The sequence below is a fragment of the Anastrepha ludens genome, chromosome 5, assembly GCF_028408465.1.
Source record: "Anastrepha ludens isolate Willacy chromosome 5, idAnaLude1.1, whole genome shotgun sequence".
Classification (NCBI taxonomy): domain Eukaryota; kingdom Metazoa; phylum Arthropoda; class Insecta; order Diptera; family Tephritidae; genus Anastrepha; species Anastrepha ludens.
In genome coordinates this window covers 15,146,135-15,169,489 of record NC_071501.1, presented here as the reverse complement: position 1 = coordinate 15,169,489, position 23,355 = coordinate 15,146,135, and the positions used below count along the sequence as shown (strand labels likewise).

General features: G+C 34.3%; 1 protein-coding gene across 2 annotated transcripts in view; it reads right to left on the bottom strand.

Annotated features, from left to right (window-relative positions):
- The window catches only part of LOC128865258 (WD repeat and FYVE domain-containing protein 3), a 76,314-nt gene extending 55,278 nt beyond the window's left edge, over positions 1-21,036 (bottom strand). Inside the window, exon 1 of one of the 2 annotated variants that reach the window (XM_054105409.1) lies at positions 20,177-21,036. The gene's annotated coding sequence lies outside the window, so the exon portion shown is untranslated. The remainder of the gene's footprint in view (positions 1-20,176) is intronic. The other variant, XM_054105407.1, reaches the window with a different exon arrangement.
- Between the last annotated feature and the right edge of the window lie 2,319 nt (positions 21,037-23,355).

Sequence of the window (23,355 nt, the reverse complement as noted above, 5' to 3'; positions counted from 1 at the left end):
GCAAGCAGCAGAGTATTTGCTGATATGAGCAATTCGGAGCTTAGCTGACTAGAACGGCCTGTCGAGTTGAGCTTTTCAAGCGATCGCGCTAATTTCACAATATGAATATAAAAACTCACATTTATTTGCTGAAATATACATAAACAAACTCGCCACCACATATGAATGTGCATCAAGTGAAGAGTCTCGCGTACCCTGCAGGGAAATCTACTGGTGCTGAACAGGCTCGCTTCTAGTGAATGCAGTTAAGCATGACTAAGCAAGTGAAGAATTTTTTTACGGCAAAGCCACAAGAAGTGCCCATTGCCCCCGCTATATTCCTTTTTCGATACCTTGGGACTAATTCTAAGGGGACAAAAGTAATATAAATGGTTCTAGGAACCCCCAATTGGACGAAAAACTTATTGTACATGGAAGCAATACATGAAAAAGAAATAAAAAATAGTTTAAAAAAACTAAAAAACACGCTTTTATTGCTAACCGAACTAAAAAGTAGAAAATAAATTTTAATGACGAAGAGAGCTAGGTATAATGAAGTAATAACAAATCGAACGATCAGTCATAGTCAACTACCTCAGAACAGAATTATAACAAAAATTAAGATACAAATAGAGTAATTCAAATTAGAGTTAAAAGCGTGGGATGCTTGATATAGTAAATATTACAATCATTCTATTGGCAACTACCTATTTACAGAAGGTTATGAAAGTGAAGCAAAATGCATGCGCAGACCGCACGTTAGCTCTGTCTTTCTTACTCTTCTACAGAAGATCTACTACTGTGGGCAAAAAGTAAGGTGAATTGATTTGTCAAATTTCGCGGGATTAAAATTTCGCTCTAGTTAATTTTTTCATGAGTTGGCAGCACTGTTAATAACATCTGGGCCAACTTTCATGTGAATGGCATTATCAGTAATATATTTACGCTTGTGTTTACCAAACGACCAAGAGTGCATTTTTCGATTTTTACAATGTCTGATTTGATTGAGCAGAGAAGTGCCATCAAATTTTGTTTGCGGAATGAAATTTCGGCTGCGGAAACGTATAGCATGTTGCAGAAGGCATTTGGTGATTCGACCATGTCGCAGAAAAATGTTTATAAGTGGTACAAAGACTTAAAAGAGGGTCGAGAACGTGTTGATGACTTGGAGCGCTCCGGACGACCATCGACGTCAACAGATGACCAACGCGTCAATAAAGTGAAGGAGTTAGTGCTCAAAAATCGTCGGTTGACTGTTAAAGACCTTACTGATATGATCGGAATATCAGAAGGATCTGTGAAGACCATTTTGAAAGACCATTTGGGTCCACGAAAAGTCAAATCTCGTTTGGTACCGAAAACTCTCAAAGTCTCTCTTAAAAAAGTCGTCGCGTTGATGTGTGTGAAACAATGCTTTCAGACTATCAGGACAAGCTTAAATGCATCATTACGTAAGATGATACTTGGATTTATGCTTATGACCCTGAAACAACCGACCAATTAAGCGAATATCGTGCTAAAGGCGAGGCCAGACCGAAAGGAGCACGTCAAAGTCGTTCAAAAATAAAGGTCATGGTGACAGTTTTTTTCGATTTTCGTGGTGTGGTGCACTATGAATTCCATCCACCTGGCCAAACTGTTAATAAGGAATATTATTTGAACGTTATGCATCGTTTACGTGAAGCAATTCGTCTAAAAAGACCACAATTATGGGCCAACAGCTCTTGGTTTTTGCATCACGATAATGCACCGTCTCACACTGCACTCGTTCTTCGTGACCATTTCGCCAAAAATTCCACGCACATCGTTCCGCAGCCACCGTATTCGCCTGATTTGGCTCCGTGTGACTTCTGGCTATTGCCAAAACTCAAGAGACCACTCCGGGGAACGCGTTTCGAGTCGATTGAGGAGATAAAAGCTGAATCGAAGAAGGTGCTGATGGCTATACCAGAAATGGACTATTTGGCATGTTTCGGGAATTGGAAAAATCGTTGGCATAAGTGTATTTCATCGAGGGGATTATTTTGAAGGGGATGAAATTGATTTAGAAGAATAAATAAAAATTTTTCATTTTACAACCAAATTCACCTTACTTTTTTCCCACATTAGTATAACAGTTTCCGGACTCGGATGGAAGAGGTTATTGCAGTAAATGGAAATTTTATTGAATGATTTTATAGATATTTAATATGTTCATGTTGTGTAAAAAATTCATGAAGTTTCACTAAATTTTGTTTAAAATAAAAGCTTATTAGTTTTACTCTCAATTTGTTCTCAACTACCGTACGTTCCCTGTATTCTCATTTTACATTTTATCGGATATGCAAAAATGTGAATTTTGTGTCTTTAGCCCTCAATTCCTACATTGCTTTGGATATGACATCTGGAAGTTGTTCGCAATTGATGAAATCGCACTAGTTTTGAATCTGAAATTTATTTCACTAGCTCAGGTTCTCCCTACAGGGTATGTATGCCTTATTATACTGCGTTGTATATTAGCGAAACTGAATCTTCGTTCCACTGGGTCAAAAGACAACAAACTGGTTGTTATTCAAATTGATTAAAACCCCTGAATTAGATTATTATTTCGCAAATAATTTGAAGCCAAGCCAATTGGTGTGTGTTTTTGAGGAAAGTGAGCATGAAATACCTATGTATACCATGAAATAAATAAAATAACAAAAATTTAATAAAACAAAAAAATATTTTCACTTCTTAAGCACGTCTCGTCCGCCAAATGGCAAATGGCAACTAAAGTAAATAAAATATTGCGCTTGTGTAGGTATTTCGCGCCCATAAAATAATTAATTGCACTAAGTGGTGTCACACGAATTGTAGAAGGTTGCCTCATCGGCTCTTTAAAACTTATATGGCGCATTGTTTTGCTATCAATTTTAGATAATTTTATAATGGATATTATACCTATTAAATGTGTCTATTATAACTATAGCTATAAAGATAAAGATATACCGATTTTGCCTTTACGTATCAGAAACTCAGTATATTTTATTTTTTATTTTTTAATTGTCAGCCTTCGGTACAACTTTAAACCCGTCTGACACCGAATCAATCAATTTTCTACAATAATCAATAAAAATGTGGTTCTTCCATGACTCAGATATGGTCACTATGGTTTTCCCTTTATTTATTTATTTATTTTTATTAAAATATTACTATCGCAGTGGGTGTGAAAAGGCTAAACCTCACAAGCATTTTCACTCATCATACTTCTAAGAATCTCGCACATATCACAAACCATAAATAGATAAATTTTCACAATGAGAATGTCTAGGTATAAAACTGAATAATACATCTAACTGGGGTTTTTTAAGAGAAACCCCATCTCACATTCCAAACTCGTATTTATGGAAAACATTCAGACCACAGAAAAGCCAATTTTGTGGCTCGCTTATGACTAATTATAAAAATTTTAATAGAAACCGCAGAGTGAAAATTGAATAATAAAAATCATTGCAAACAATCAAAATCGAAATAAACAATAGAATCTACAATCGTATAGCTGAGCACAAAATATTTGAATATAACAGCAACAACAAAGCCAATATTGGAAATTGTAAACATCGAAAGTTTCACTTGTAAATGTATGCACACAAATAGAAACAACAAAACGACACAATAACAATAAATAACAAGGCGATACGTTGTCTGTAGCTACAAATTTATTTTCGGCTGTCAGGTGTGGCGAAATCGCTGTGAGCTAATGTAGGTGGGCGACAAAGAAGGGAGCGCATTTACTCAAATAAGGTAACGCAATGGTGAACGATGTGGGAAGTAAATGGACTTGTAAGGAAAATTAGAGGAAATCCAATGAATGTATGAAAAATTAAAAAAATATAGGAAAAAATATAAAAAAAATTAAATTAATATAAAAAAAATATAAAATATATAAAAATATTTATTAAAAAGAAGTAGAAATATGAATTAAAAAAAATAAAAAAATTTAATTCAAGGCGAATTAACAAGATTTAATAAAAAAAAAATAAAAATAAAAACTAAAAATATGAAATAAAAAAATAAAAAAATTAAATGAACAAAATAAAAAAAATGTAATTAAAAAAAATACAATAATAAAAAGCATGTAATTAAAAAAAATATATAAATGCCCAAAAGCAATAAATTATTAAAAAAAAAAATAATAAATAAAAAAGAAATAAAACAAATAAAATTAAACAAAAGAATACATAATATTGTATATTATATGATACAAAATTTAAATAATATGATATAATAATAACAAAAACATATTAAGAATTTTATGTATAATTTATAAAAAAATTAAATTAAATTAATTAAGATTCAATAAAATAAAAAAAATTAGATATTGATAAAAACTAAATAAAATAAAATAAAGGAAACTAAAAATTTTTAAAAATTCATTAAACCAACCAAAATGAAATAAAATAAAGTAAAATATATTAAATTAAATAAAATAATAAAGTAAATCGAAATAATTAACATAAAATGTTAAAAATATATAAAAAACATAGATACAAATTCTATGAAAATAAAATATACCAAAAAAAAAACAAAATGTTATGAAATAAAATAACGTTAGACATCTTAAAATTATAAAAAAACTAAATAAAGTTATATAAAATAAAACGAAGTAAGATAAAATAAAATTTAGTTCAATCAAATGAAGAGAAACATAATTTAGATGAAATAAAATAAAATTAAAATAAATTAAATTATATATTGTAAAAATTAAAAAAGCCAACTAAATAAAATAGAAAACATAAAACAAAAAAAAATTAAATTAAATATTGTAAAATAAAGAAAAATATATTAAACTAAATCAACTAAAATTAATATTATAAAAAACTTAAAATAAATAAAATAAAGTATAAAAAGGTAAATAAAAAAGTGCGTGTAGCGTAGTACACATAACAGAAGTGAAACCTTTAAGGCAGACAAAGAAAGAGGGAGAGACCAGAGAGAGAATGAGAAATAAATTCTCAACATTTGCAGTGAATACAAATAGACAAAATTTACAAAAAGCAGAGAATGGTCGACCGTTGTTGGCAAACGCCGGACACAAACCGTGGCAACAACGCGCACTACTCAGAGCGTTTATCACCCGCACAAACGCAGCGATTCCAGGACCAGGACAACTAGAAATTAGCAAGCACAAGGAAAAACTCAGGAAAAATAGCCTAAAGTGTATCTAAGATATATATAAGGTATAGCTTTCTCTCTCCTTTTCCTTTACGTTGTATCTTTTTTCTCTCTCGCGGAACAAAAATGCCCAAAAAGTTGCATGGCCTTGAAGTTTTATTCTACATTCTCGCTAGTCCATAGACGCTTAAGAAGTTTCACTTCAAAAATACATAAATAAAAACACTAAAATAAAATGGGATCAAATAAAAAGAGGAAATAACAAATATAAAAATACAATTAGAGTTAAATAAAATAAAATACAATAAAATAACAGAAAATTTATAAAATTAAATATACAATATTAAATTAAAGAAATAAATAAGAAAGAATGAGATATATTAAACTGCATCCATCAACGATTTCTCTTAATTTTCTGCCTCTTTCGAAGCAGGAAATCTTACGTATCCAATAATAAATACAGCCGACTTATTACAGCATTGACGAAGTAAGTTAAGCTGGACCTTAGAAATCGTCGAGGATACACATTAGGCCGGGTCGATTTGTGGGGAGGCAAAAAAATCACTCATTGCTCTGTGAAAATCATATTCTAGGGATAAAATTAAGAAACTTCGCCGAAGGAACCATACCTCTAAAACGAATTCTGATGTCCCCCAATTTGGGTCGAACTTTTTAGTTTCTTTTCTCATGTAAAGGCCAAAAATGGTGATATTTTGAAATGATTGTATGGGGAACCCCCTAGGGGAGTTCCAGGGGGTGTGCCACTGGCTTGGGTGGATCGGCCGTCCAAAGTTAGTAGGGGTCGGTCATGGGACTCGATTGGAGCACTCTAAATGGGTCAAAGTGGGATTTTTCGTTCTTCGTTTCGTTTCTCTAAAGTGTAAGAACTACAAAACATTGGCATCGCTTTGAGGAAGAAAATGTCTAAGGATGTTATCGCTGTTTTATTCGCATTATCAATTTGATGTACTTGATACACCTCCAATGACACCAAACCGGGTTAGAAATGCTATGACAACAATAAAAAAATATTTTGTTTTTTACTTCTCAGAATTGTTTATAACTTAGTGAATAAAAGTTCCATAGTAAAATATTCACAAGAATAATTTGGTATCTACGTTTTATTAGTTTATTATTTAGTTTAGGCGGAGATAGTGACTTGTGTGTGAAGGATTAATATGAAGAATGTTGAAGCTCCAAAATACTGTTAATGAAGTTTAATGGCTGAGGGTGTTTCGCTGATGGTGCTAGTCTGCTGCCAAGTGGCTTTTAAAGGCAGTGATAATATCTTAGGTTGTCATCCTCCGCGGACTAGCAAGCAGCGCTTAAAGACAAGTACTAATTTCATAAAGCTGATGAAAATTCTAGGGAAGAGTGCAGAGGAGTGAAACCTAATGATTGATAATGAGTGATAAGCGAATGATTCAACTACAGATATACTAGGGTCAGTTGGGTAGGTTAAATGTCGGTGGACTTGATGCAAATTAGAGAGTTGTGGACTAATTAGGCGTTATCGTCTAATTATTAAGTGAACACTATACTATTGGGTTGTTCCCAGAGTAATTTCCTTTTTTTGTGGATATATCGAGCTTTGAGGTAAAACCCAGGCCTTTCAGGTGGTCATAAACACTTGAATTCGTTAAATTTAACTTCTCACCGATCTCACGTGTTCTTATGCGCCGATTTGCATCAACTAATGCCTTTATGGTGTCTTTATCAGTTTCAACTGGCCTTCCGCAATGTGGTGCATCTTGGACATCAAAATTGCCGAATCGAAATTTTGCAAACCAGTTCTGACACTGGCGTACTGTCAACACATCTTCTCCATACACATCGGTTAATTTCCTTCTGGCGTGAACAGTATTTTTACTTTTTCAATAGTAAAAAAGTAAAATATGACGAAAATGCTGCTTATTACTCTCCATATGTAAAAGGGCACTGACCAAAAACTACTGCGTAAAATCAATTAAACTTATTCACACACAAGCCTTGCTATATCAGCTGTCAAAACATATAATGACAATGCGACATAAGTGGGAAGTTAGCTGTGAAAAAATACAATTAAATCCTCTGTCGGTAAAAAACGAAATTACTTTCCGAACAATCCAATATTACTGCTTCTTCATGGCTGAAATATGTACAATCGGAGCTTTGTCATTGATTGCCGAGTAGCGGCGGAGAGAGAGAGAAAATTGTTTCTATAATTTAGTATTTCGTGGCCCGACTTTAGCTCACGTGGAGCTTCTCTAGGCAGGTATTTGCCTGGTTGGGGAGCTCTCACTGCGATTGCTGAAAACATTTTTATAAAATGCAAACAATTATTCGTTTCATAGGCCCGTTGAGAATTGCAGACAAGGATGGAAGAAACGAATGAAATATTAAGTAAATAGCGGCTCCAATTTTGCAACTACAACCTCCAATTTTGCGCAATTCACTTCTTTGCCATATTTGCAGTATTTATTATTTTATATCAACAACAATTGAAAATAATTATGTTTTCGTACTTGAAACCTGCAAAGATATTTATTTCGAACGTGTGTTCTTGGAAAAAATTTTCACGGCCACACGCACCATCTGTTTATTTGTATTTATTACAAATTCCATTTACTACTCTCAGCGTCAAAAAAAAGTATATTTATTTTTTTTTGTATTTTAAAAATATAACTTAACTCTACAACAGAAACCATATAACGCAAAATCTCAAACTTTGTACGAGATTTATGAAAAATCGGTGAATTTTTTTCAAAACTTCGAATTTTTTAATCGGAATAAAAAAGTATCGATGTGGAGAAAAGACGCAATAATAACCTTAGCGAATTTGGCCACTTGAAACTTGCACTTTGCGCTAAAATTGGCTGGGCTATAAAGCTGCGTTATTAAGTAGACTAAAAAGTTTGATGAAAATTTACCCAACTTTTTAAAATTTTGTATAAAGTTGAATCTTTGCATTCTATAGTTTTCGTTGTTTTATGAACTATATTTTTTATAAAAAATAAATAAATAGTCGAAACTTGTTATAATGTGGTGTACACTTTCCTTTGAAGCTGACAGTATAACTGTGGGGTAAACAATTCACAAGAATATTTCGCAAAAACAGCAGAAACAATAAAGTTGCAAAAGTTAGGGGTAAAAAACACAACCAAAGTGATAAAAGCTGTGACAACAACAATACCATGCCACGTGAAGTACAGCACAAAAACAAAAAGTGAACACAAAAAAGGTCACTGTGCTGCGCGGAGAACCATAAAAGCACTGGAACTGAGGAGGAGGGCAAAAGAAGGGTAAAACGTGGGGCTTGTATTGAGACATATGCCTGCATATACTAAATTAATATATTTGTTTGTATGACTAATGCACTTAAACACTTACAAGGAATTTAAGCAGCTACTAATTTGAAAGTAAATAAAATGAATTTCATATCTCTTCACAAACAGCAGCAGCAACCACAAACTTTTGAATGAACGAAAGAGTCAACGGCGCGGCGCATGAATGATTGCAGAGCTAAATTGGAGTTTGAGTTCGCCAATTTCAGTAGAGAATTAATTTAATTAAAAAAAAAAAACATTTAACTACTTAGTACAAGTACTTACAAGCGTCTGAAGTGTTCTGTACCATCGGCCATAGCCGCTATTTTGAAACAAATTTTGATTATGGTAAGCGTCGGATGTGTGTAAGTGTGAAATTATGCGTACGCACAGTGACTCAAACAACTGATCAGCGAAGGAATACAAGTAGATAGGATAGATACTTTAGTAAAATTACACTGTTCAACACCGATTTTGTTGCAAGAAAAGCTTCAGATGTTTCTGATAGAATTTTTCCCACAGATTATCTGAGAGTAATAACTGATTTTCATGACGCAATTTTTCAATAAATAATACTAAAATCTTTTAAAAACGCAATTTTAGCTTTACTTGAACCAGCATCAAAAAAACGTGACTTCATAAAAAATTTCAAGTGCAGCTGAAGTAAGAGCTTGAACCACGAACTTTAAGCTTGAACCATGAACTTTAAAGTTCGCAAATAAAAATCTTTGCAACATTAAGGTGCAGTTATGGTGAGCCTTTTATTACACAGGTTAACAAATAACTAAGAATTTTTGTACCCAAGAACTGGACCATCAATTTCTTATGTAAAAACGTTCGCCGGGTTCGAAAATCCACATAATTTTTATTTTTCTGTCAAGTAATTTCGAGATATCGGCGAATAACAGTTTCTGATAAAAGAATAACAAAAAACTAATATATATAAAAATGTCTGGTATCTGGTAAATCCGTTAACCGATCAAAACGAGTTATAAATCCAATTCAAGGAAATTAAATTTTTAATGCTCGAATTTTCAATAAAAAATTTACAATATCTGAAAATATTTATAATATTTACAAAAAATTGGTATTTTCTTAGAAAAAGTTATAAATGAAATTCAAGGAAGTTTAATTTTTATCATTTATTTATATGATACTATCATTTTTCAATAAATTTACACTTTTCCAAAATATTTATTCATAATGAAGGTATAAAAGTAATTAAGTTTCAAAAAATAGGTAATTTTTTTTTTGCCAAAATATGCAAATACCCGATTTATGTTGTAAAAAATGTAATGAGAAAACGATTTTCGGAAAATTTTTCTTACTCATTCTTTAAAGCCCACATATCGAGAAAAAATTTAGAAACTAAATAAAAAATCTTCCAATAAATATTAAAATTATTATTATGAGAATAAAAATACTTGTATGAGAATAAAAAAGTCTTTCAATAAATATTAAAATTATTCTTATAAGAATAAAAATCCTCGTTTTTTGCATTGGCGATATTTAAGTAAAATTTAACAAGTGACCTATTCAATATCGATTTTTTCATATTATTAGTTTGTATTTCTAGTAACAAATTACTTAGGGTAAAAAAAGGAATTATAGAAGTTGCTTGCGCTCCCACCAAATCCTATCAGACATGGACGAAGTTTCTCTTGCAACAAATGAAAAGTTAAATTTTATTGACCAGTGTTACAAGTCTTTCAGTGCAAATATTTCGTATTAGGAAGGAAAATACTTTTCCACACACTTCACAGTTCAAAGAATATAGAAAATTACGCAAGACGAATCGGTAGACCAGCTAATTTGCTTTTTTCTTTCGCCGTGTACATTCGGAAGTCAGCATAAAAAGAAAAGATAAAAAGCCGTTCCATTCGCACTATCGTTGCATGCTTCTAGCTCCAACTTCATGTCAGCTGTGGAGCATAGTTCGCCTTTTATTTTTTCATTTCTACTTTCCTTTGTCTTGGTATTTCTACGTATAAAACGTTGTTGTTGGCCCAGCGACACCACCTTTAATGAATGCGCCTGAGATTACGCGTGCCATATAGCAATACTTGGCTCGCAGTGAAATTGACAGAATCAGCTGTTGAGCTGACGTATCTCAGAAGCTTTGCTTTATTTTTTGTTTTTTTTTAGAAAAATCTTTTTTCTTTCTTTTTCTGTTATTTTCTTCATTTATATTAACTTAAACTAATATGTGTGTCTTTAATGCAAAGTTTTTTCTTCAATGTACGGATAATTGTTTGGGCCACTGTATGGACATGCATATTCATGTGTGTGTATAACTTTTTAAGCAGCATCGCTTCAATGATTTGTTGAACACCAGCGCGCTTTGCCTATCACCGGTGCTGGCTGATACGAGCAGCTTCAACAAAGCCGCATGGCTGCTGTCTGCTTGCTGCTACTCAAATTTAGGTCAAACTAATGACCGGCAAGTGGAAGCGACTGTGCGCTTGGTATTCGAAGAAAGAAAGGTGTAATATGTCTTCCGAGTGACTATACAAATTTCATACATAAGTGAATATGTATATTTGTAATGGGTGTTTTTTTTATCATAGAAGTGTATACAATTTTTTTAATAAAATGCAGAAAAAAATTATAAAATTGGGTATTTCTTAGCTCTATAAGCGCTCAACTTTTATGCAATTTATAGCTTCCATCAATAACTTAACTGCAGTTAAGAGCTCTTTTAAGTTTCAGAAATGTCGAGTGTTTCAACTGCAATAGACTTAATTCAAATAACTGATTTGTCAGGCTTTCTTCACAACAGATGGCCTGGTAACAGGTCTGTATTTGTAAGTAGGGAAGTGAATATTTCAATTTCGTACTTTTCTTTTGCCAAGCCTAAAAGTTATTTCCAAATAGTGGGAGTATTTGCTTCGATTATTGTAGAAAACGCATATCTATGCAAAAAATAAGAGAAAAATAAATTTTTGTATGAAAATTATATTTGTGTGCGCCTGAACAAAATAATGTAAGAAAATTTAGAATTTTTAATGCCGCTGCTGCGAACTGTCGGGCAGCACAGTCAGACTAAATTCCACTATTGCTCAATTGCAATACTGTAATACGAGTCGATCGCTGATTGGTGGATAAAAAATCTAAGAAAAACGGGAGAAATTTAGCAAAGCGGGAGCCGTAAGCGCAAAGAGCATAACGTGAGGGCAGAGTGATAAGAACACATTTTTTAATCCTTTTGTGTAAAGTTAAACTTAATAAATAAATTTATTACGCTGTGTTCGCTTTAACAGTCGCTATCATGATGGAAAGAATAATGAGATGACGCCTATCGTGGTCCCGCTACTTTGCTCTCAGCGCATTTGACAACTAATTACGTGATTTTAGCTCCAGTATGGCCAGATTACTATTTTCGTAAGATGATTTAGCATTTTTTTTTTTTTTGTTATTTAGTCTGAGAGTTTTAGTTCTTTCTTCATGACATTTTTCTAGCCTGTTCTAATTAAAAGTAATGTTTATAATTTTGTAAAATATACATTTTTTAAAAATTAGTTCAATAATTCACTCAGTTTTATTTCGCTTTACTTTTTTTAACATCTGGTAGATTGCGCTCGATTGCAGTTGTTGTTGGTGTTCTTCTGCTTTCGGCAGTCAAATCTCTCTCTCGCTACTGCAGTATTGCTTACCTTTGGATATAAAAACGCACTAAAATTCCCATTCAAAGAAAATAACACAACAAATTTTTATTGATTCATATAAAGACCTTTGTATGCGCGACAAATTGTCTTTAGAATGTGCGTTTTGTTTTTAATAAATGTGTTGTGCTCATGTACAATTTAATTTATAAGTTATTTTTGTCAAGCGAGACTCTTTTGTTAAGGGAACGACTTATTTGCTATATTTGAGGTTATGTAACTAGATAAGGTACTCTTTTTGTAAAAATGTCGTTATGGTTTCTTCTTGTATTTTCTGGTATTTTGTTGCTTATTTAACTATGAATACAAGTCTTGATACCCTATGTCCTACTAAGGATTGATTGCCGGAAGAAACGATTACACCTCTATGGCCTTAATCCGCATTCAGTAAATTCAAACGCCTTTTAAAATGTGTAAAAAGTTTTCAATCTAAGAAGAGTTGGGAGAGGGACATTTAATATTCTTCCATAACCTTAAAAGGAGCAAAAAATTAAATTCACACTTTCAAAATATCAAATTTTATAAAAACCAACTAATTTTCATTAGCACTAAAAGCTTCTCAGAGTAGCCTTTTTTAACCTTCTTTTGTATAATAATACAGTTTTTTTTTAACCTAAGGTTTCGGTAGTTTTAAATTAAAAAAAAGAAACAAACACGAAACTTCAAAATTTTCGGTATAAAAAAGCACTAAATTTATTGCGAAGAGCAAATGGTTGGCAATACTGCACAACTCAGCAAACGTGACGTGACGTCACGTACTCTCTGATGGGCGCAATCTTCTTTCTATCATTCTTGGCTCAATTGTAATACTGCAATACGAGTCGTTCGCTGATTGGTGGATAAAAAATCTAAGAAAAACGGGAGAAATTTAGCAAAGCGGGAGCCGTGAGCGCAAAGAGGCATAACGGCAGAGCGATAAGATCTCATTTTTTAATCCTTTTGTATAAAGTTAAACTTAATAAATAAATTTATTACGGATTTAAAAAAATTTTCGCTTTAACAATCGCTATCAATATCAATATCACTCTGTTGGTTTTGAGTGACCTTAGTTTCGGAAGTGAGCTTACGAGCCTTGATACAAAACAATCGCTTAATTGTAGATAAGCATAAATTCCAGTTAATCCCACATCTACACCTTCCATAGATCAGGTTAAAAGAGCTACATATGTTAAAACAGAAACGTGAATTTCACTGTTTCACAATTTTCCTACCGTATTTCCTGCCGTCACTGCCTTAACATCACCTGTCACCTCGTAGTGTGACAACTCAATTTTCATTTTACCGCGCCGTTTCCATGCGCGCATACAGCGATTCCATTGGCTTGCTGCCATTTTGAATACGAAATGTTAAGACATGAGCAAACGAGTCAAAGTGAAGACAGAAATTTGTCAGATTTTTAAAAATACTTTCGGTAGAAGTGTAGATATGGGGAAGGCTTGGTGGGAGTTGGTTTATAAATAAATCTTGAAACTTAGTAGCATCGATTGCGTTTTATAAAGTCTATCGGTTTCAATTTTGTACCACTTTTTTCAGAACAAATGGCCTTTTCTCGCTAAAAACATGCCCATTGATGCCTTCCAAGCCGTGAATCGTAAGTGGCTTAACAATAGAGATTAATTGATTGATATATTCCCACAAAATGTAGTACAAAGGCGCTAATGATATCCATTTCCACGACAGTTGGTTTCACGTCAACGAAATAACCCGAATTTATATCCGACCAAGGATTCTCACTTCAGCAGGACTCAACAAAAATGTATGAGGATTTTTTATGGAGTCACACCTCAACAACAATGTGACCTTGGTGGCCAATTAATGTATTCAACTCTTGAGATATTTCGTGCACCAAAAATACGTGAAGGTGACACATTGCACAGCCTTGCCTCTTTTCCCTTATAGTCCTATTCAGTATCTTTTAAATTTTTATAGAACTCAAAATTAGTTTAACTCAAATAAAAGTGAGAATTTCCCCCCGATAGTCGGTTCTACGCTGCGGGAATGGCATGGCTTTATATCCGGCCAAGGACTTTCACTTCAGCACCAATCCCAAAAAAATGTATGAGAAATGTTTATGCTGTTACAATATCGGACAACTACTTTACATTAATGAGCTCATGAAGTCACCAATTTTCCATTAAGCACCTTTTTTCGAAATGTGTCAATTTTTCAATGTTTGCGATTACAAGTGTCTGCCAAGGTTGATAGATCACCAGGTTTGACCTTCAGCTAAGTTGAAAATGAAATTGAGCAAGTAAGTTTGGCTTCCTAGGTGTTCATGCACTGGGACTTAGGATTGCGTCAAGTTCTTTCTACATAATCTGTAAATTAGCCACCGATGCTCGTCAGCATGCAATTCCAAGGCCCCTTCTCCATTTCCCCTGTATGGTATCACAGCAGAACAATTGTAAATATTTGTCGAAGTGGACCCCTCGCAAGGGCAGCCATTTATCCTAACCTAACCCAACTTCGGTGTCCACGTCACGTCGGGAGCAGAATTATGCCCCCTCATTTCACACGTATTCACACACTCGAACAATTAGTCGCTGCTCAGAAGGCCACGAAGCAATATTAACGAAGGATGTGTTGATTTTTTTCGTATATTACCAACACAAGCGCAGTTTTTTCGCTGTTATGACCTCCGTGGTGAAACGATTTTAAACTCTTTAGCTGACCGTCATTCGGCTCTGAGAGAAATTTAACAGAATCAACTAATGGGATGACGCCACTTGGGATTGTGTTAGTTATACATGAAAAAAATCTATCAATGACATTTCGTTATCATCTGAACAACGACTAATCGGACGAGTGTGTGAAATGAGCGGGCAGAATTCGACTGCCGCATCACTAAGCGACGTTGCAGCCAAAATTTCCCCACAATTTTTTCTTTCACCATAGTTAAGGTGCAAACCTGGTAAATCCATCATCCTTGGGTTACATCAGCCAATCAGTTGATTCTTTCAAATTCGCTGAGAGCCGATTAACGGCATGATATTGGCCACACCTGTTGTTTTTTTTTCACCATGAATTTCTGTTTTCTAATTAGACTCAGTTTTCGTCAAGGCAAGGTTTTTACTTTGGCAAACAGACATTCTTATTTAAGGCTTCATAAAACTTAAAAACACACACCCGTTATATAGTACAATAGAATGAGCTGAAATAAGTCTGCTAGCGGTTTAGCTTGTATTTTTCTAATTTTTATTTTCACAAAGTGAAGCAGCTTATGTTGTTGAAAGTGAGTAGCTTATAGATACTGAGGGCTGACATTTGTATGAAGCACGCCATGGAATGTATCATTCATATGCAGCATATCTGTGTACATATGTATTGCATTCACAATTTTTTAAGCTTACAATGTCTACAAAGAAAGCAAAAAAGTGGTTTTCTATATTTTCCATCTCCCTAATTACGTACTTTTCTTTAATATGCGAATAGCTGCATTAGATTTACGGCTTAACATCATTCGCTTGACTGCAGCCCAGTCAACCTCCACTTGATGCCAGAGAGATGAAACACGGCATATAGTATAGGAATATTTGTATGTATGTACTCACATATGTATGTATGTGAATGCACCGAGTAATTGCTGATATTCAAAAACCAAGAAACCAAATCTATTTCAAGGTCAAATGTTATTCGTTGTGGCCATTAGAGGCGGAAGAAAATTGCTTTTAATGCCTTAATTGTGTGTTTCTGTATTATTAGCGATTAATTGCAAGTGATTTAACTAAGGAAATTCATTGTGATGACGGTAGAAGGGCGATTGCTAGTGAGCAGGATATTTAGGAGACAAAAAATATCAAAAAAATAAACTTTTTATAGTTCACACGCATGCGAGTATACCCTACCGGATTCGTGTCCGGTTAATGAATGATACCACAGGAAATATTTAATGCGGCTATAACTATAAAAAACATAGCTAAAATTAGTATTCCGACAAACGAAATATGTACATAGATTGAAGGCGAAGTAAGGGTCATTCCTACTGCGAATAGATTTCATTTTAAATCGCTGCGTTTAGTTTTATGATAGTGACTTAGAAGATATATTTACATTACGAATACGACTCAGTTGAGAAGTTTCTACGTTTTTTCATTAAAAAATAAATTTCCGACTTTTCTGGACTCTGTTTTTAAATCACAATCACGCGATTTGTATGCTAACTTAGTATGTACTTAGAGATATTAAATATTTCAGTAATGATTTTTCTGTCTACGCTATTAAGGGGGGCCTCTACTGTAAAACTTAAAAAAAATCGATTTTTTACTTTTTGTTGAAACATACTCAGAAACAACTCCAGAATGTTCCATGAAAATCTTAAAAAGAAATCTTGAATAGTTTTCAAGTTATAAAAGTTTTAGCAAAGCAGGTATAAACTGAGCGCTCGAGCGGTTTACGGTCATATGCGCTTGATAATGCGCTTGTTTAACCCTCTAGTGCCCAAATTTTATTTTTGAATGAAAAAAATTGCTTTGGGTGGGGATTATGGTAAAATTATAGGTTCTTTATCAAGAAAGTGAAATTTTGTTCCTTGATCCGATTATATAGGGATAAAACCTTACCCCGCCTGCAGGCGGCTTTGGGAAAGAACGCCAAAAAAAATCTAAATGAAAAACTTGCAAATTCAGTGTATTACGTACTTTTATTGAACAAAACAGAAAGCTTTTAACAGAAATCAATACAAAACAAACAGTCAGTCTTATTTCAAATAGTTTTAGAAAAATGTCTACAAAAGAAAGGCATGCTTTTGGGCATAAATAGGCAGTTGGTGCAAATTATTTATGGTAAAAATTGTGAAAGCAGTCCTTTTGCTGGGAAAAACAAAGATTCAGATTCCATTTTCGGCACACGATTTGAGTTTCGGAGGTGCAGCCAGGATATTCGCACCTTTTTTTACCGGTGCGTGATAAAAACTTTGCAAAATGTCCAACTCCGTCGTAGCGAACGTCGTCAGGAGGTAAGTAAGCTTTTCTTCCAGTAAATTTTACTTGAGGAGTTTGTCATGGACGACCTGGAGCTCTTGGTATTGAAGAATATTGTTGTTTGCATAGTACGTATGCGATCTCTGCCCGGAAGTTTGGCAGTTGGTACTGCCTAGCACGCCTGTCAATCTTGTTAATTCTTCTGAACAAAACATAAGCGTGGCCATATCAAGCAGGTGATTAAAAAGTCGGTTTGTGTACTTATTGCTCTTTACCGGAATCTTATATCGCCCAATTATCCAAATTATCCAAATCCATGAGGTCGACGCCCCCCATATATGACTATTATATTCACGGACTACATTGGGGCAATCGACATCAACAAATTTTTTTCCTGAGCGGACGAACCGCGACACCTATAACATTTGTTTCATTCTGGAAGGGCTTTTCGCCTGCGTAACTCGATGCGAGTCACACTATTTTATTGTCCTTCCAAACTGAAAAAGAAATGTCAACTCCTAAAGCAGATCCACAAAATTCAGTTGAATATCCACGGGGTTGTTTCCTGAGATCAAGATCTGTCGGAAGTTTGCAATTCGGAATTCGATTTGAACGAATAGTTCCCAGCGAATGTATTCCGCGTGATTTTAGATAAACCAGAAGTGGCAGTGACGTGTAATAGTTGTCGAAATATGTTATATGGTTTTTAAAATCTGGAATATTACGGGAAAATCGGACCACCACATTCGCTGATGCCCCAAGATCTGGTGTATCAGTCAGAACAGCATTGTCTCCTGCGCTGCAATATATTTCGAAGTTATAACAAAATCCGAAGGAGTCACACAAAACGAAAGTTTTATACCCCATTTATGTGGTTTATCTGGCAGATATTGTCGAAGGAAAGTCCTCATCTTCGGTGCGCACATTTGTTCATCGTCACATAAACGTTGAGTCATCGGAATGGACTGAAACCTGTTATTGAAATGATCAACGAGACATAAATTGACAACATGTACAAAAATTGACACACACTTCTGATTCTAGCATAGAATCTGACAAATTTACCGCCCTGTTAATCACCTCGTCAATTCCAGTGTCGATAGGTAATTCTGCATCGTCCACATTTTCGTATAAAAGATCTTCGAAATCTTCTTCCACGTCTGTATCATCGTCGATTTCTAGTAAATCCAAAAATGTTGCAATATCTTCATCATTGAGGGATGATAATTTAGACTTTTGTCGTTGATCCATTTCTAAAAAACCAAAACTTTAAGCTTAGCCCCCCTCTAAAACTATCAAAATTTCAAACTTACCGCATAGTGTTATTTATTCCGAGTTATCCCAGGACCGCCTCTAGACGGGCTGTCTTCAAAGGTTTATAAAATACAGGAAACACTTTTTTTTTGTTATTATTTTTAACTTTCGTATTTTGAACACAACCAGCAACACTATGATAATTTTTATTATAAGCTAAATACACTTCTAATATTTTTATTTAATTTTTAAAATACACCACTTTTGCAGAATAATTAATTTGACCGCTTTTCACTATTTTTCGACTTCGAATGACTATGACGGCTGATTAAAAAACAAGACGCTGCTGCAAATGCACCAGCAAAAATTTTGGGACTTTCCGGAATTAGAAAGAGTTTAAAAAGTAACGAAATGGTATTTTAAAAGGGAATAAGCGTGAAATAAACTTAGGCCGTCTACAGGCGGTCTTGGGTACTAGAGGGTTAAGCGTGTTTTTCTCGAAACCACGTTTTCAAAATTGCCCACATCACAGCTCCGTGAAAAATTAACATATCAAGCTCAAACTTTGATAGTATATTTTTAACAATATTTACTAGTTTTTAAAGCTATGGTGGGAAAAAATTTATTATTTATAACCCCTTTTTTAATAACAAAATGACAACAAAAAAATGTCGATTTTTTAAAAAACTTCAAAAATTTTACAAAAAAATTTTTTTTTTGCAAGTAATAGGCTTAACAACTAAAAATAATGATATATAATAAAAAAAATTGGTTTTTTTCATTTCAGATTTTTTTTAAATGCGCGACAGTGTGGGCAGATTTCAAAAGGCGTTTCGGGGGAGCGGCTGTACAGCTGCCATTTTGAAATGAAAATAAATTTAAAAAATTTGTTTGTACACTCAAGACCTGTCTTTATGTAACCCTAAACTTTTTTTTACTAATTAAATTAATACAAGTATGAAAACAAAATCCATGAAAATTTGATTTTTACAGTAGAATCCCCCCTTAACTTAAATTTTCGTGCACCAGGAAGTCTTCTTAACCCAAATGCGAGACCTTTTAAGAATGTACATTCGATCGCCTGCACAGTTTGTAACTTAGGTGTCTCTGAAAACATCCAACACGTCATAGGCATCTTTATAAAAATAGGCCTAATTTGGCCTACGGCTATGAAAATCTGAGCGCTTTTGGTGTCAGTCACTTTGAACTGTAACAACAAAATTAAAAGTTTCAGACATTTTTAAAATTAAAATTATGCTACTCATAGCCAATGCGTGCATGTACATACATACATATATGCATGTATGCATGTATGGATGTATGTATGTATGTATGTATGTACGTATGCATGTATACTTTGTTCACTGTCACTTGATGTTCCCCAATTCAACAGTTTTCCCCACTTGAGCAAAATGTATCGAATCAAGTAAGTATATAAAGCACTGGCCCAGCTGCGCAGCTTATCACTTCCCACAGTTTCGAATGCCTAATATAATCATGAACGCACATGCATAAATCAAATGGTGTAAAATTACAATGTAAAAGGGTGCACGCACATATATACATACATATGCATATAGGTACATATAAAAATACGAAAACGTAGATCTATTTGTGTGTATTTTGTGCATGTAACAACTTGCTAAGCGGCAGCAGCAATTTTATATGAAATTAAAATAAAAAAAAGCATCACTTTCGCATTATATTCAATAGATACACACGGCACAGAGCATCATTCAAATTGTCCTTGTGCGTCTCACAGTCCCTCCATGCCTTGAAGTTTTCACTTTATTTATTCTTCTTTCACTTGTAACTTTTTCCTTTACATTATTTACAACATTTCTAATATCCTGACGCAGGAAACTTGGTTATTTGCACGCTTTGTGGGTGGATGCTGCCAATGCGAATACTCCTCCCTTACTTGGTGGCCCTTATGGTCGCGTGCAAATCAACAATCAGCATCCCAACTCGTTACATCCTGTGGCACATTTTGCTTTGCACTTGCCCACATTTTTATTTTTATTTACAACTCTTTCAATATGTATGTAGATGTACTCCTATTTTGTATTTCCTTTTTTATCTACATTTGCACGCGCGCGTCACCTTCCCGTCTTGCTTTGCCATTGCACGCACGTTCGCACGATTATCGTCGTATTTTCTTTGGTGTACGTATTTTTCACGAGCGTTTTCTTTGTTTTGTTTTTTTTAGAGCCGCTTATCGATTTTTCTTTCGCCACTTGGTATGAGGACGACGACTGTTTGCTTCCCTTTACTGTATTAGCAAAGCCCTAGGCATTCTGATTTCACGACTTCACGACCGACTTACAAATCAATTGCCAGCGAGACTTTTTAAGCGTTTTGCCTGAAATACCACTTCGAAAAAATTGCAGTTGATGTGGTGAACAGGCGTTCAACGCGTTAGTGGCCGTAGCCACTCAATATTATAAGAAATACACACAATTTGCTACGCCAAACGGATGCTCCAGCAAAGGAGGTGAAAATTTTCATGCACATAATCACACCGCCCCCATTTTAAACGCCAGCTTGACTCACTTCTAATTCCAAGTATAGCCACTGTACTTCTTCGCACGTTAAAATTGCACACGTTTCAATACTTTTTTTATTTTTCTGTAATTACATTGTGTTAAATTTTTACTTTAGCAAATTTCTTTCACATTTTTTCTTCAACTTATGTATAAACTAGCGCGACGACGCAGACCGAACATCAGTATGCGTCAAAAATATTGCGAATAATGAATTGTTCACTGTTGTATTTCGTTTGACGTTCGTTGGTTGAACTGTCAGTGCCGTGATGACGTTTTTCACTTGTGGTGTTTTCTTATTGTTTCACAGCTTTTGTGTTGCTACTTTATCATGTACTCGCTTTTATTGTTTGCTTCTCTGTTTACGTTTGATGAGCAAAATACCAGAATTGGCTGATAAAATTAATGTTGCCAGCTGTGAAAAATAGTATCTATTGCTGCAGTTAGTGGTGGAGTTTATTCGCATAAATATGTGTTGAGTTTGCACAAACTCAGTTATGAATTGGTTATTCTTGCTTTTAAAAATAAATAAATTATAAATTAGTTATAAATGATAAATAAATAAATAAATAAAAACAAGTAATGAAGAAATTATAAAAAAATAAATAAACAATTGACGCGAGCACTTCTGTTAGGTTTTTGGCCGAACTCCTATTTGTGGTATGAGTCTTGATGTTGTTCCACAAATAGGTGAACTCCAACTCTAATCGCCAAATTGCTTTTTTATTAGGAGTGTTTTTTATGGCAGAAATACACTCGGAGGTTTGCCATTGCCTGCCGAGTGGTGACCGCTATTAGAGAAAAATATTTCTATTATTTGATGTTCATGCGCGGAGATTTGAATCTACGCACTCCAGAATGTTAGTCACGCACCAATCCATTCGGCTACGGTGGCCGGAAAAATTTAAGTCCATAGGAAAAATATAATTAATAAAAAATGTTTAGTCCCACAACGAATTGAGGTGAAATATTAAATTTGAATATAAAGCACGTCCTCGTAGTTTCCCAAATTTACCTACATTCCCTGTTTCTAAAACAAAATAAACCAAAAATCTGATTCCTCAACCCCAAAAACTTATTCTTTCCATCCTTACTCTCGCTGTGGCTGCTAAAAAACAAGCAAAAGCAAAAAAAGCACACAGTTACCCATTGCATCAGTGGCGCCAGCAATAGGGAGCGGGCAATCGCGGTAATAGCGCTGACCCACCAAATTTAGCGAAGTCCTCAACTATCTGTGCGATCCTTCTGCCAGAAAAATGTGCAACACAGATGGCGCTCTAAACAGTTATATTAGAAAACGTTGTTCCTAAGCAACGACAGATGGGCACTACCACTACTTAGGACTTTAGGACTGTTAGCGGCAGGCTAATCACCTACCATGGCAGAAATCACAATGGATTAACGAAAACAACCCAAAACTGAGCCTTGTCGAGGTCCTATGCTCCCGAGAGGAGTGTGCAAGGAAAAAAAATTAGATTTGAATTATTTATTATGGAATTCATGAAACATTAAAAAAATATTTCAATCATACTTTAGTTTAATGAGAACCTGGGTTTCACTAAAAGCCAAGAATAACCCCTACAAAGAATATATTTCCCCTACCTTGTTTACCTACTAGCTTCTGCCTTTCCATCATCAAGCCTAGAACAGTAGTCTTAGCGATTACACTTGCGACCGCGCCAAACCCTATTTATTTACAAATGTTCTACTGACTAATCAAATTTTAGCAAAAGCGAATTTTAGATGTACATAGATGTTTCCCAACACCTCTAGACTTTCTTAAAAGTGTGGTGAAAATGTTAAAAAGATTCTTCTTCAATTTTCGTTTTCCATTTTTCGTTTTGAGCACAAAGAAATGGTGTAATCCTAGGTAGAAATTTAGAAAATACAAAAAAATGAAGGTAGTGTGCCAAGGTGCATCTAGCAGGTAGCAGGCGTGTATTTTGTCGCTGCTTAAAACCTCTAGAACGCCAAACTTGAAATGTCAAATTTGCTAGTAGGGTGTATTTTGTTGTGATTTCTAAATCAGGAAGGGACAGGTATAGCTCATTTAGTGCTCGTTGAGTAGAGGTAAGGTCTTTGTGTGCGTACGCACTCTCTAAGTACGCTGCTTTAGCCAACAGTAAAGAATAAGATAAACAAAATCTGAGAACAGAATAGGGAACAGCTTAAATGACAAAAAAAAAGTCGAATTAGCTGCTCTACTGCTTCTACCTTGGTGATGTGTCTCGGCTAGTACTACGTTTATGCTAAAATTATTATAGCCAAGAATAGTACTGAAACGCAGACAAATATGCCTAAGTATTTTCCTTGCTTCGCCACACTTTTCCGCAATAAAAAACAAATAAACATCAACTAAGGTTTGTGTCTTTGATGAGTTTACAGCGCCACTCAAACTGTTCGTAATAGTTGACGCGTTTGACAATTAGTTTACTATGCATTGAAAATTTAAGCGTCATGTGATTTGCCAACGGAAAACACGTAATTTGTCGTTAAATTAAGTATTAAATTCAAATCTTGTGAATAAGTAAAAAGTTTAATGTTTAGTGACGTTAAT